Source organism: Phocoena phocoena, chromosome 1 (genome assembly GCF_963924675.1).
Source record: "Phocoena phocoena chromosome 1, mPhoPho1.1, whole genome shotgun sequence".
Lineage (NCBI taxonomy): Eukaryota > Metazoa > Chordata > Mammalia > Artiodactyla > Phocoenidae > Phocoena > Phocoena phocoena.
Genome location: NC_089219.1, coordinates 113,454,792 through 113,465,896, shown reverse-complemented (window position 1 = coordinate 113,465,896; position 11,105 = coordinate 113,454,792).

Below are 11,105 nucleotides of genomic sequence, written 5' to 3'. Positions count from 1 at the left end.
TCACATCCAGTCTAACCAGACTAGCAGTGGTTTCTCCTCTTGCTCAAGACTTCCCAGCTAGGAGACATGACACAGTCTTTCATATTCCTCTTTCCACTTACCCACAAGGTGCGGTCTCTCTACTCTTACCTACTGGGAAGTCCCTGCAGTGATCTAAACTTTCAAACCTCCCACTTCCAACTGGGCCATAGTCTTTAAAAAATAAAACAATTGCAAACAACAGGGACCTACTGTATAGCACAGGGAACTACATTCATTATCTTGTAATAACCTATAATGGAAAAGAATCTGAAAAAGAATATATATATATGTATCACTTTGCTGTACACTTGAAACTAATACGACACTGTAAATTAACTATACTTCAATTTTTTAAAATGGCTCTAAAAATCTAACAAATAAATAAAACAATTGCATTAAGCTCTTATCCATGGCTTTGCTGTGGAAATTCCTTCTGTAGTCTTATCTCCAACACTCTTATGGCAGCATCAGGCCAGTGGGAAACCCAGAAAATTTCCCATCTGAGCTTGAACTTACTTCTGGGGTACCCAAACGCCTGATGATGGCTGCTCACCCCCTCCCTGAAGGCTCCAGGGGGAACCTCATAATCCAGGGTTAATAAGGCATCTAACACCAAGGGCTTCATGACCTATAAAGTGGGTAGTTTCCTGCCCACTCAGCCTGAGCCCAGCTGACGGCTGGTTAAAGAGCACAGACACCCCAGGGCTAATCCAACTCCAATAAATAACCCACCTCCTTCTTAAATGCACATTCCTCATGGTCAGGAAGTCCTTCCTGTAGGGTAACTTCCGTCCCTCTTGCCACAGCAAAGCCTACAGGGTGTTGGGACAGCCTAGGCTCCTCCTTAGAAGAATTCCTTATCAGTCTGCTCAGCCTTCTTTCCTTTCCCTCTGCTCCCATTTTCCCTCAATTTCCCTGAGGGCTGGCCTCAGCCAAACCCCTCCTGACAACTGTTTCTATCAAGACTTACCTAAGACTTCTCCAGACTCTCATGGAGTCTTGTTGCCAGATCCTTGGGAGAAGCCATGGTCTAAGCCACACAGAGAACATTTTGTAGACTGTCAGAATCAAGGTAAACTCCCACCCAGACCCCGCCTCAGAGCCTAACCTGCTCTGGGACCTCTCTGCTTGAACAGATCGTCTTTTCTGGGTCTCTGGGAGGAGCTCTGATAGGGTGGGTGGGGCTTGGGGGAAGGAGGTTCCAGCCCCACCCTCCCAGTCCTTGCCCTATTCCCACCTCTCTGGAACTGTTAGATTCAATGCCCTGAGCCGAGTTCCTCCTTCTCCAGAGACCCAGGAATTCTCCTTCTGGCAACAAGTCTCCCTTTCCCCAGCCTCTCCAGTGAATATGAAGTCTGCATTATCAGGCTTTGGTCTACCCAACAATTTTAGCTAGGTACCACTATAATCCCATTTTAGAGATGACAGAAAGTGAGGCAAAGGAGGTTACACAGCCAGAAGCCAAGTTAAACTCATATCTGCCTCATACCAGAGTGACTCCCTTAGCTACACTGTCTCTCAGGAGTCCTACTCCTGCCCTAGTCGGGGAAACTCAGCTCTGAGCCACTTGCATGGAGAAGGCAAGTGTGTAGGGTGGGGGGTGGCAAGTTCTAGCTCCGATGGGCTAAGAAACAGTGCCTCTAGGGTGATTCCTGACTCAAGAGGAAACAGAAACCTCTCTGAAGAAAGGCCATCAGGTACAGGTCCCACCCCCTGTCTCCACAAGGGCTTTCTGGTCTAGTTCCCTGGAGGAGCCTGGTGGGGAGGAAAGGCACCCTGCCGCTACCACTGCTTGTCTTGCACCAGAGCCTCAGGAGTTAGATCCCAAGTTACACTGCCATCTCCCTTGCTGCAGCCTGCAGAGCCCACAGCCAGGGCTGGCTTCCTGGGCATGTGACCTGCGCAGTCACGCAGGTCCCCACGCTCGGTCTAACGCCCAGCTGCTGCCGTCTTGAAAGTCTTGATCTTGTTCCAGGAGCTCCACACTTTCATTTCGCACTGGGCCCTGCAAATGGTGTAGCAGGTCCTGCCCAAAATATCAAGAATGCTCAGAGCTGACAGGGTCCCACGCCCTCACTGTACAAACCAGGAAACCAAGGCCAGGGAGGCGAAGTGTCTTGGCTGAGGTTGGAGTCAGGCAGCAGTTCAGGTGGGGTGGTGGTAGGAAGGGGTCAGAGGTTCAAGGACCAGGCTGTAGGGGCCGTGCCATTTCACAGCTCCAGTGTGGGAGCTCCCCAACTCCTTTCTCTCCCAGCCCTGGGGCCCAGCCAGGGGACCCCCATGACAACAATGCTGAGTTCAACCCTGACCGCCCCAGTGGGGACTCCTCCCCCACGGCCCCTAGACTACATCAAATACTAGCCCCTTTCTGGCCAGCTTTTAGCCCACGATAGAGATGTAGATGTGGGGATGGAGGTGGGAAGGGAGATGGGGATGTCACTCCCACACTTACCCCATGCTCACCCCAGGGACTCCGTCTCTTCTGCACCCTGAGCGAGCATGGATACCTCACTGAGGGAGGGGCTCCTGAAGCCAGGAGAGAAGCCACTCCTGGCTTTGCCAATGACCCAGCTGGTCCAGTTTCCCCCACCACCTCTCCTGTCTGGCTTCAGGGACAGCCCCAGAAGGGCACAGTCCTAGGGAACATCAGCTTCCTGGCTCTCCTTCTTAGCCCCACCTGCCCTGCCCTTCGTTACCCTCTTGTTACAATCACAAGCAAGTCAAATCAACTTATAGTTATTAAGTGCCTACTGTGTCTAAGGCACTAGCGATATCGCCAAACCTCTACTCCCCCAGCATCCCCCCCACCTCTTCCCATCCCCAGTCTCCCAGCCTTCTTGCCGCCCACCCAGCCCAGTCCCCCCTAACCCCTTACCCAGTGCCTGCTAGGTTTCCTCCTTCCGTCTGACTAGTGCTGGAAGACTGAGCTGAGTACTGAACACAATGGCCCGACCCCCTCTCTCTGTCCCCTCCTCAGGGCAGAGCGAGCGCCAGACAATGGCCCGCCCCCTCCTTTCTGAACTGTCAGCTCTCCCGCTCCCTTACCTGGAGCTTGGAGCGGCCTCCGTGTTTCCCTCCCCCTGGAATGCCAGGCTTCCTGTCTCCCAGTGCCTTCGGCCCTGCCACACCCCCACCCCCCCATCCCCAACCCCATCCCGCCTCACTCGTCCTCAGTCACCATGGCAACTGCATCTCTAAGTGGGAGGGACTAGAATCTCCCCATATTCTTCCTCCTCCTACCCAGTGTCTCCCTGCGCCCCACCTTCTGAGGCTCCTGGATCCACATGTGTGGAGGAGGCAGGGCTCCGGATGTGGGGGGAGGCAGGAGGGGGCACACTAACCCCTGGGGGTCCTTGCTCAGCTCCCTTGTCCACCGTCAGGCAGGCACCACAGTGCAGATGTTCCCCAGTTGGGTTCAGGGGGTCAGTTGGGGCCATTTCTCCTTTATGGTTGGTTTCTCTGTGTTTTCCCCATTCTCTCGGGAACTGTGTATAAGAAAGGGGGTCACACCTGGATGCTGGTCTGCCTGACCCCAGGCAAATTTTTGAGTTTGCCAATGAGGATGCAAATGAACTCACAAATATCTATGCAAAGAAGCCAAGAGACAGGGTCTCTGTCAAGAAGCCCAAGAAGCCCTCTTCTATTAATATTATCCTGGCTTGCATGGCAAAGGCTCCATTGCCAGGTTCAGGTTCTGCCATTTCTTACTAAGCCACTTTACCAAGAAGATGCCAGAAGCCTTCTTTGGCTAACCCCCTGAGACCTATTAGGAGAAAGTTTGTGCTATAAGAGGAGGGATTGAGGGAAGACTTCAGAAAGGACTTTCTAGAGGTCCAGATGAGATAGGGCTAAAAAGAGACAAGCCTGAGCTGGATTCTTTCCCATCTGTGAGGCAAGCAGGGGTCTGGGTGGAAGCTTTGGGAGCTGGGCCTGGTGTCCTCTTCCAGCCCTCATCCTGAGCCACTGTTTACCAGAGTTCCCTCCTGTTCCCCCTGGGCCTCAACTTCTTCACTGCTAAAATGAGGAGTTGAAAAAGCCCCTTCCAGGGGACTTCCCTGGTGGTCCAGTGGTTAAGACTCCATGCTTCCACTGCAGGGGGTGTGGACTCGATCCCTGGCCGGGGAACTAAGATCCCACATGCCCTGTGGCCAAAAAAAACAAAAAGGAAAAAAGAAATGGAAAACAAAAAGCCCCTTCCAGGTTGGCCTCTCTTCGCCTGTGGGAAGATTGTGAGAAAAGGTACCATGGGACTGGGGAGCAAGAGCCCTGGATCCGGGGCTTCCCTTGTGGTGCAGTGGTTGAGAGTCTGCCTGCCGATGCAGGGGATGTGGGTTCGTGCCCTGGTCTGGGAAGATCCCACATGCCGCGGAGCGGCTGGGCCCATGAGCCATGGCCTCTGAGCCTGTGCTTCCGGAGACTGTGCTCTGCAATTGGAGAGGCCACAACAGTGAGAGGCCCGTGTACCGCATAAATAAATAAATAAAATTTTAAAAAATTAAAACAAAAATAGAGCCCTGTATCCCAGGCCTGCATACCTGTAACTTGCTGTGTGATCATAGGCAGGGCACTTGCCCTCTCTGATTCACATAGGTAAAACGATGGCTTTCCAGCTTACCTGGGAGCAGCTTGGCTTATCTCTAGACTTAGTATTTTTAGGAAGAAGGAAGTGAGTGTGCTGGTGCCGGCCCAGGGCAGGGAGTTTCACAGGCCAAACCTGGTTCCCCTTTAGATTAGGTCTGCGTTGGGGTGATGGTTGAGCATTTCTGTCCAGGGCAGGGCAAGAAGGGTCTGTGGTGAAAGCAGAAGTGGACTGAGCAGAGCTGCTACCACTTCCCCCCACTTCCTGACATGCCATCCTGTGTGCCCTCAGCCCGAGGCCCTTGGGAACTCAGAGGGTGCCTACAGGCTCTTCTTCCCCAGGACTGGGACACACGGCAGGAGGGGAAGAAATGATTTGGAATCAAGGTGGCAGGGATTAGAGGAAACTGGGCTAGGGCTGTAACAGGCAGGTTGGACTGCAGAACAACTTTACACCCGGGGGTGTCCTTGGCCCCCATCTCTTTCCCTTTTAGGGGAATTGGTCACAGTCTCTGTGGCAGAACTGGAAGGGACTACATTTCCATTTCTGAAAAGGGAGTAAAGTAGGGGGAGTCTACAGCCCCCGCCCCCAGCTCCACTTCATTCCAGGTTACCCAGCTGGGCCTCGGGGAACCTCTCCTGGCTTTGACATATGGAAATCAAAACTTGCAGGCAGGAGCTAAGTTGTCTTGACGGGGGAGCAGGGGCTTAGTCTCCGGTGGGGACTGTGGCTGTAGTTAGAAGTTTGCTGGGGTACGCTGGACTCCCAAGTCCCCTGTATCTAGCTCGCTGGGGTAGAGAAAGGAGAACCTTTCTACATCCTAATCTCCATTTCTCCTGCTGAGGTACACACAATTCTATTTACTCTGGTTTGCTTAGCCTCAGTTTCTCCATCTGTGGGAGGACGGCGTCGGGGCCCTATGTCTTTAATTTCAGGAAGAGCAGGAAATGGCTGGATGGAGGTTAGCAAATGAGGGTCCCAGGAAAATAAGATGGGGGAGTGAAGGGTGAGGATACGCAGGCATCCTGCCCCCTAGGCTCTGTCCCTCAAGATACCTGGGGCTACCCTTCCCCCAGTCCGAGGCTGGAGGACCACTCAGAGGGCCCCCTACATTATCCATTGAAGTTGGCACACAGATATTCCGTGTCCATAGGGCTAGGAAACTGACATCCCACGCCACCCCATCCCACCCCAGGGACCACGGTCCCCCTTCCCCACCACTTTCAAGCCTTACCCCCAGCCCAGCAGTGGAGACCCTAACCCAGGCGTCCAAGACTTCCAGCAGAGTCTGTACCAGGCAGGGGGCGGAGCAGAGGCAGGCAGGGCAGGGGGAGGGGTGGGGGCCCTGCCAGCCCCCTCCAGTGCCCCAGTTCCCAGGCAGCTCTTAAAGGGACCAAGGAGAATTAGCTAGGGGCAGCTTAAGGGGGTAGGTGTAGAGGAAAGTAGGTGGTGGGGAGAGGATTAGGTTTGCCAGGGACAGGAGGGCCAGAGTAGGGGGCCTGACACATCCTCTATTCCCCTGGAAACCCCCAGACTCCTCAGTCTAGCCCTTTCTTCCTCCCATACGACCCCCATTTTGGCCACCCAGCTTATGACTACCACCTCTTCGAATCCTGGCCCCTATTCCCCTTGGGCCCTTGCCCACTTCCTCCCCCCTTCCCCATATTCGTGCCACCTCAGTCTCCGGTGAGAGCTGCCAGCTGGCACTGACTGGTACTAAGCACGGAGAATCAGCCCAAGGATTGTAAGGGACTGAGGCCTGGCCCCAGAGGGGGAGGGGAGGCCAGCACCTCAGAGTCAATTTAGGGTGGGGGAGGGCGGGAGGCACCTTCCGCTCTCAACTACCTTCTAAGTCTTGTTTCCTCCGCCCCTCCCTGGGTAGGGGTCACTGAGGTGCTGGGGAGGCTAAGAGACAAAGGGTCCTGGCTCAGCCCCTCCCCCTCCTACTCCCTGATCAGCTGTCAGGGTGGCGACATAGAAAAGGAAAATGACTTAACCAGTTACCTCTGGCCCTGGAGGGACAGGGGGCAGCTGAGAGATACATATAAGTAGAGGGAAAGAGAAGTGGAAACTGAAAGACAGCAGTGAACCAGCAGAAAATCTCAGTTCTCATATCACTGCTCTGCTCAAAAATCCCCCCTGGCTCCCCAGTGCCTGTGGAATTAATTTCAAACTCCCTGACTGGTGTTCTAGACCTCCTCTCATCCCTTCAGCCTGGGAAGGCTCCGCCCAGTCCACTTGGACCCTGCCTTTCCTCAACTTTCAGTTTAGACTCTATGCCCTACCTGGGATGGTATTTCTCCTCATTTCTACCTGATAGAAATGTTCCATGCCCTCCCCACAAAAGGACCCCTTCCTCTGTAAAGCCCTCCTGGGTCCTCCCACAGTATTCTGAGTTGCCACAGTGTTTTCTGGGAATCAGGAGTCCTGGAGTGAGCTGGGTGATTTCAGGTAAACCTCTCTTCTCTCTGGGTCTCAGCTGCCTCACTTAAAATGGGAATACTAACAGTCTGCCCCCTATTGTTTTGGAAGTAATTTGGCTAAAGGTCTCAGGTTCTGCAAAAGTGCTCCCACTGAGTCTATTTCTGAGTCTATGCATTTACAAATACTTATAAATCACCTACTATATTGTCAGACACTGCACCAGGTAATGGGGATTCAAAAAGACAAAAACACCTCTTCTCAGGTGTATGTATTCCAGTATGGAAGACAGAAAATGAACAAATATACAAACAAAATATGTCCAGTGATGATAAGTGCTCTGGAGAAAAACAAACCAGGGAAGGTGACTCAGAATGAGGAGGAGGATGCTATTTTATTAAATTTGGTCCGGGAAGGCTTTATTAGGTGGTGACATTTGAATAGAGACCTGAAGAAAGTGAGGGAACAAGCAAGTAGATATTTGATGGGAAAAGGGGTCCAGGCAGAGGGAACCACTAGTGCAAATGTCCTGAGGCAGTCGTGTGCTTGGTGTGTTCTAGGAATTACATGGGCAGTCACTGCAGCTTAAGTAGAGTAAGCACGAGTGAGAGCCGTGAGAGACGAGCTGGAAGGGTCGTCATGCCTGGCTTTGCATGCCATTTAGAGGACTTTGGCTTTTACACTGAGTGCTTTGGGAAGGCTCTGGAGAGTTCTGAGCAGAGGAGTGACCCAACAATTACAGGACCACTCCACTGCTGTGTGGAGAATAAAGTGTATGGCGCAAGGGCAGGAAACTAATGCCATAACCCAGACAAGAGATGGTAGTGGTGGTGAGAATGAACTGGATTCCAGATATATCTTAAAGATGGAGTTGGCAAGATTTACTAATGGACTGAACGTGGGGTATGAGAGGACAAGAGGAGTTAGAGACAAACTCCAGGGTGTTTGGCCTGAGCAACCGGAAAGAAGAGTGGTCATTGGCTGAGGTGGAGAAGATTATAGACAGAGCAGATTAGAGTGGAGTGGAGGTGTAGAAATCAGCGTATCGGTTCTGGACATGTTAACTTTGAGAGCCATTAGACTGTCAAGTGGGTATTCAGGTCTGGAGTTCAGGGCAAAGGAATGAGCTAAAGGTATAAACTTGAGAGTCACCAATATATGGATGGTATTTAAAGCCATGTACCTGGAGGAAGTCTCTCAGGGCCTAAGTGTAGACAGAGGAGAGAAGAATTGAGCCCTGGGTCACTCCATCCATCAGAGGTCAGGGAGAAGAGGAAGATTCAGCAATGTCAGCTGAGCAGTGACAAACAAGGTCAAGGGAGATGAAGACTGAGAAGTGGCAGCTGGGTTAGCAACGTGCAGGTCATGGGGACCTTGCAAAAGCAGTCTTTTGGGAATGAAGGAGGAAGCAGATCAGCAGCTGAGAGTGAAGAGGGGAAGTCTGAAGAGAGAGGACAGGTATGAAATAGTCATCTGGAGAAAAGGGATGACTGGGCTAGGGACAGGAGTAGCAGGGGAGGGAGTCCCAGGGGTGCGTGGTCATGACTTTAAAGACCAGTCAGCAGGGGAATCATCAGAATTCCATCCGAAGAAACTACCTGAAATCTTTAAAGACAAGACATTCACTGCAGCATTATTTACAATCATAAAGTTGAGAATTAATCTAAATGTCCAGAGGGGGTGGTTAAATGAAGTGTTGTATATTCATTCAGCCATTAAACATATGACTTAATAGCTATAGATAGATAAAATTGAGAGGAAAAGCTTTCTCCCTTATCTTCTTTTTTTTTTTTTTTTTTTTTCAGTACGTGGGCCTCTCACTGTTCTGGCCCCTCCCGTTGCGGAGCACAGGCTCCGGACGCGTAGGCTCGGCGGCCGTGGCTCACGTGGCTCACGTGGCTCACGTGGCTCACGTGGCTCACGTGGCTCACGTGGCTCACGTGGCTCCGGGCCCAGCCGCTCCACAGCATGTGGGATCTTCCCGGACCGGGACACGAACCCGTGTCCCCTGCATCGGCAGGCGGACTCTCAACCACTACGCCACCAGAGAAGCCCCATTTCTCCCTTATCTTAAGAACCAATATGAAAAAGATAATCTTGCCAGTAGAAAGATGAGCAAAAGGGTTAGAAACATGTTATTCACACCAGAAGAAATGCAAAAAACCAATATATGTGGATGGAAAAAAGTTTCAACTTCTCTTCAAAGAAATGCAATTTGAAACACTAATGAACTATAATTGTTTTCCTAACAAGATTAAAACTGACAAAAATCCTGGTGTTGGGAAGAGTTTGGGAAAAAGTGGGCTCTGCTGCAGGTGAGAATGGTAATGACCCAGTTTCTCTGGATGACACTTAACAATATTATCAACGGCCTTTATAATATGTATATACCTTTGTCTCAGCTAGTCCCCTTCTTGGAATTTACTTCTTGGAAATGCCCAGAGATGTGTGCAAAGATGTCTGTTCCAGGACACATTTATTTACAAGAGCCAGGAGAAAATTGTAAATATATGTATATATTTGAAAATCGCAAACAAAATGCTTGAAGGCCTTCCCCCATAATGTTCATAGTGTTCACCCCTGAGTAGTGGCAGCACAGATGATTATAATATTTTTCTTTCTCTTGTTCTACCCTCTCTGTAATGGCCAAGTATTACTTACATGATAGGAAAAGAGTCAATGTTATTATTATTGTTTTTAACAAATTTACTTATTTATTTATTTTTGGCTGTGTTGGGTCTTCGTTGCTGCATGCAGGCTTTCTCTAGCTATGGCGAGCAGGGGCTACTCTTCGTTGCAGTGCACAGGCTTCTCCTTGCAGTGGCTTCTCACAGTGGCTTCTCTTGCTGCGGAGCATGGGCTCTAGGTGTGCGGGCTTCAGTAGTTGTGGCACGAGGGCTCAGTAGTTGTGGCTCTTGGGCTCTAGAGCGCAGGCTCAGTAGTTGTGGGGCACGGGTTTAGTTGCTCCGCGGCATGTGGGATCTTCCCCGACCAGGGCTTGAACCCATGTGCCTTGCATTAGGCAGGGGGATTCTTAACCATTGCGCCACCAGGGAAGTCCCAAGTCAATGTTATTTTGAAATAACATTGGAAAGTGCTTATGCACGTTAACTGAGAATAGCAGAATCAAAGTTTAAACCACGGTGAGACCTTAACTATGTAAACTATCAATAAATATATGTTCAGGAAAAAAAAAAATCTGGAAGGAAATCCACCCGGGGTTGCCTCTGGGTGATTGAAAGGGATGACTTCTTTTTTCTTCTTTGTAATTACCTGTGTTTTCCGTTTTACTACAGAGTATGTGTTACATGTTATTAACAGCAACAAAATTCTTAATAGTCATTTGTGGTCCGCTGAGTGTCATGTGAAGTAACCACGTGTGCGACGCACCCGCTGGGCTGAGTGGTAGCTACCAATTCGACTGCATGGTCCGCTTGCCGCAGCTTTTGCGGGTTTGCCTTATCGCTCTGCCCTCCTCAAGAGCCAGGACCTCGCCGGCTGGTCCTGGTGCTTCCCAGCCCACAGTGCGCACGTAGCCTTCCATGTTCAGAGCCCGCGCCATCCATCGGGGTCCTGCTGGGCTCAGGGGGAACCAACGGCGTGGGTGGGGCTCTGGCGCCCCCACGTGTCCATCCCAGGAAGTCCTCATTTAGAAGAGACACAGGGGCTTCCGTGGTGGCGCAGTGGTTGAGAGTCCGCCTGCCGTTGCAGGGAACAGGTTCCCCGGTCCGGGAAGGTTCTGCAGGTTCGTGCCCCGGTCCGGGAAGATCCCACATGCCGCGGAGCGGCTGGGCCCGTGAGCCATGGCCGCTGAGCCTGCGCGTCCGGAGCCTGTGCTCCGCAACGGGAGAGGCCACAGCAGTGAGAGGCCCGCGTTCCGCAAAAATAAATAAATAAATAAAAAAGAAGGAACACAGGACTCCAATGATGCCCAAGACCCCATACCCACTTGGGACGCCTGAGGCCTTCGCCTGGGACTGAGAAAGGGTTTCCTTCTTCGAAGCTGCCCACCTCAGAAAGGGACCACTTCCTCAAGCCCACGCCTCATCCTCTCAGCATCCCTTTCCCAGAGACACCTGGTTTC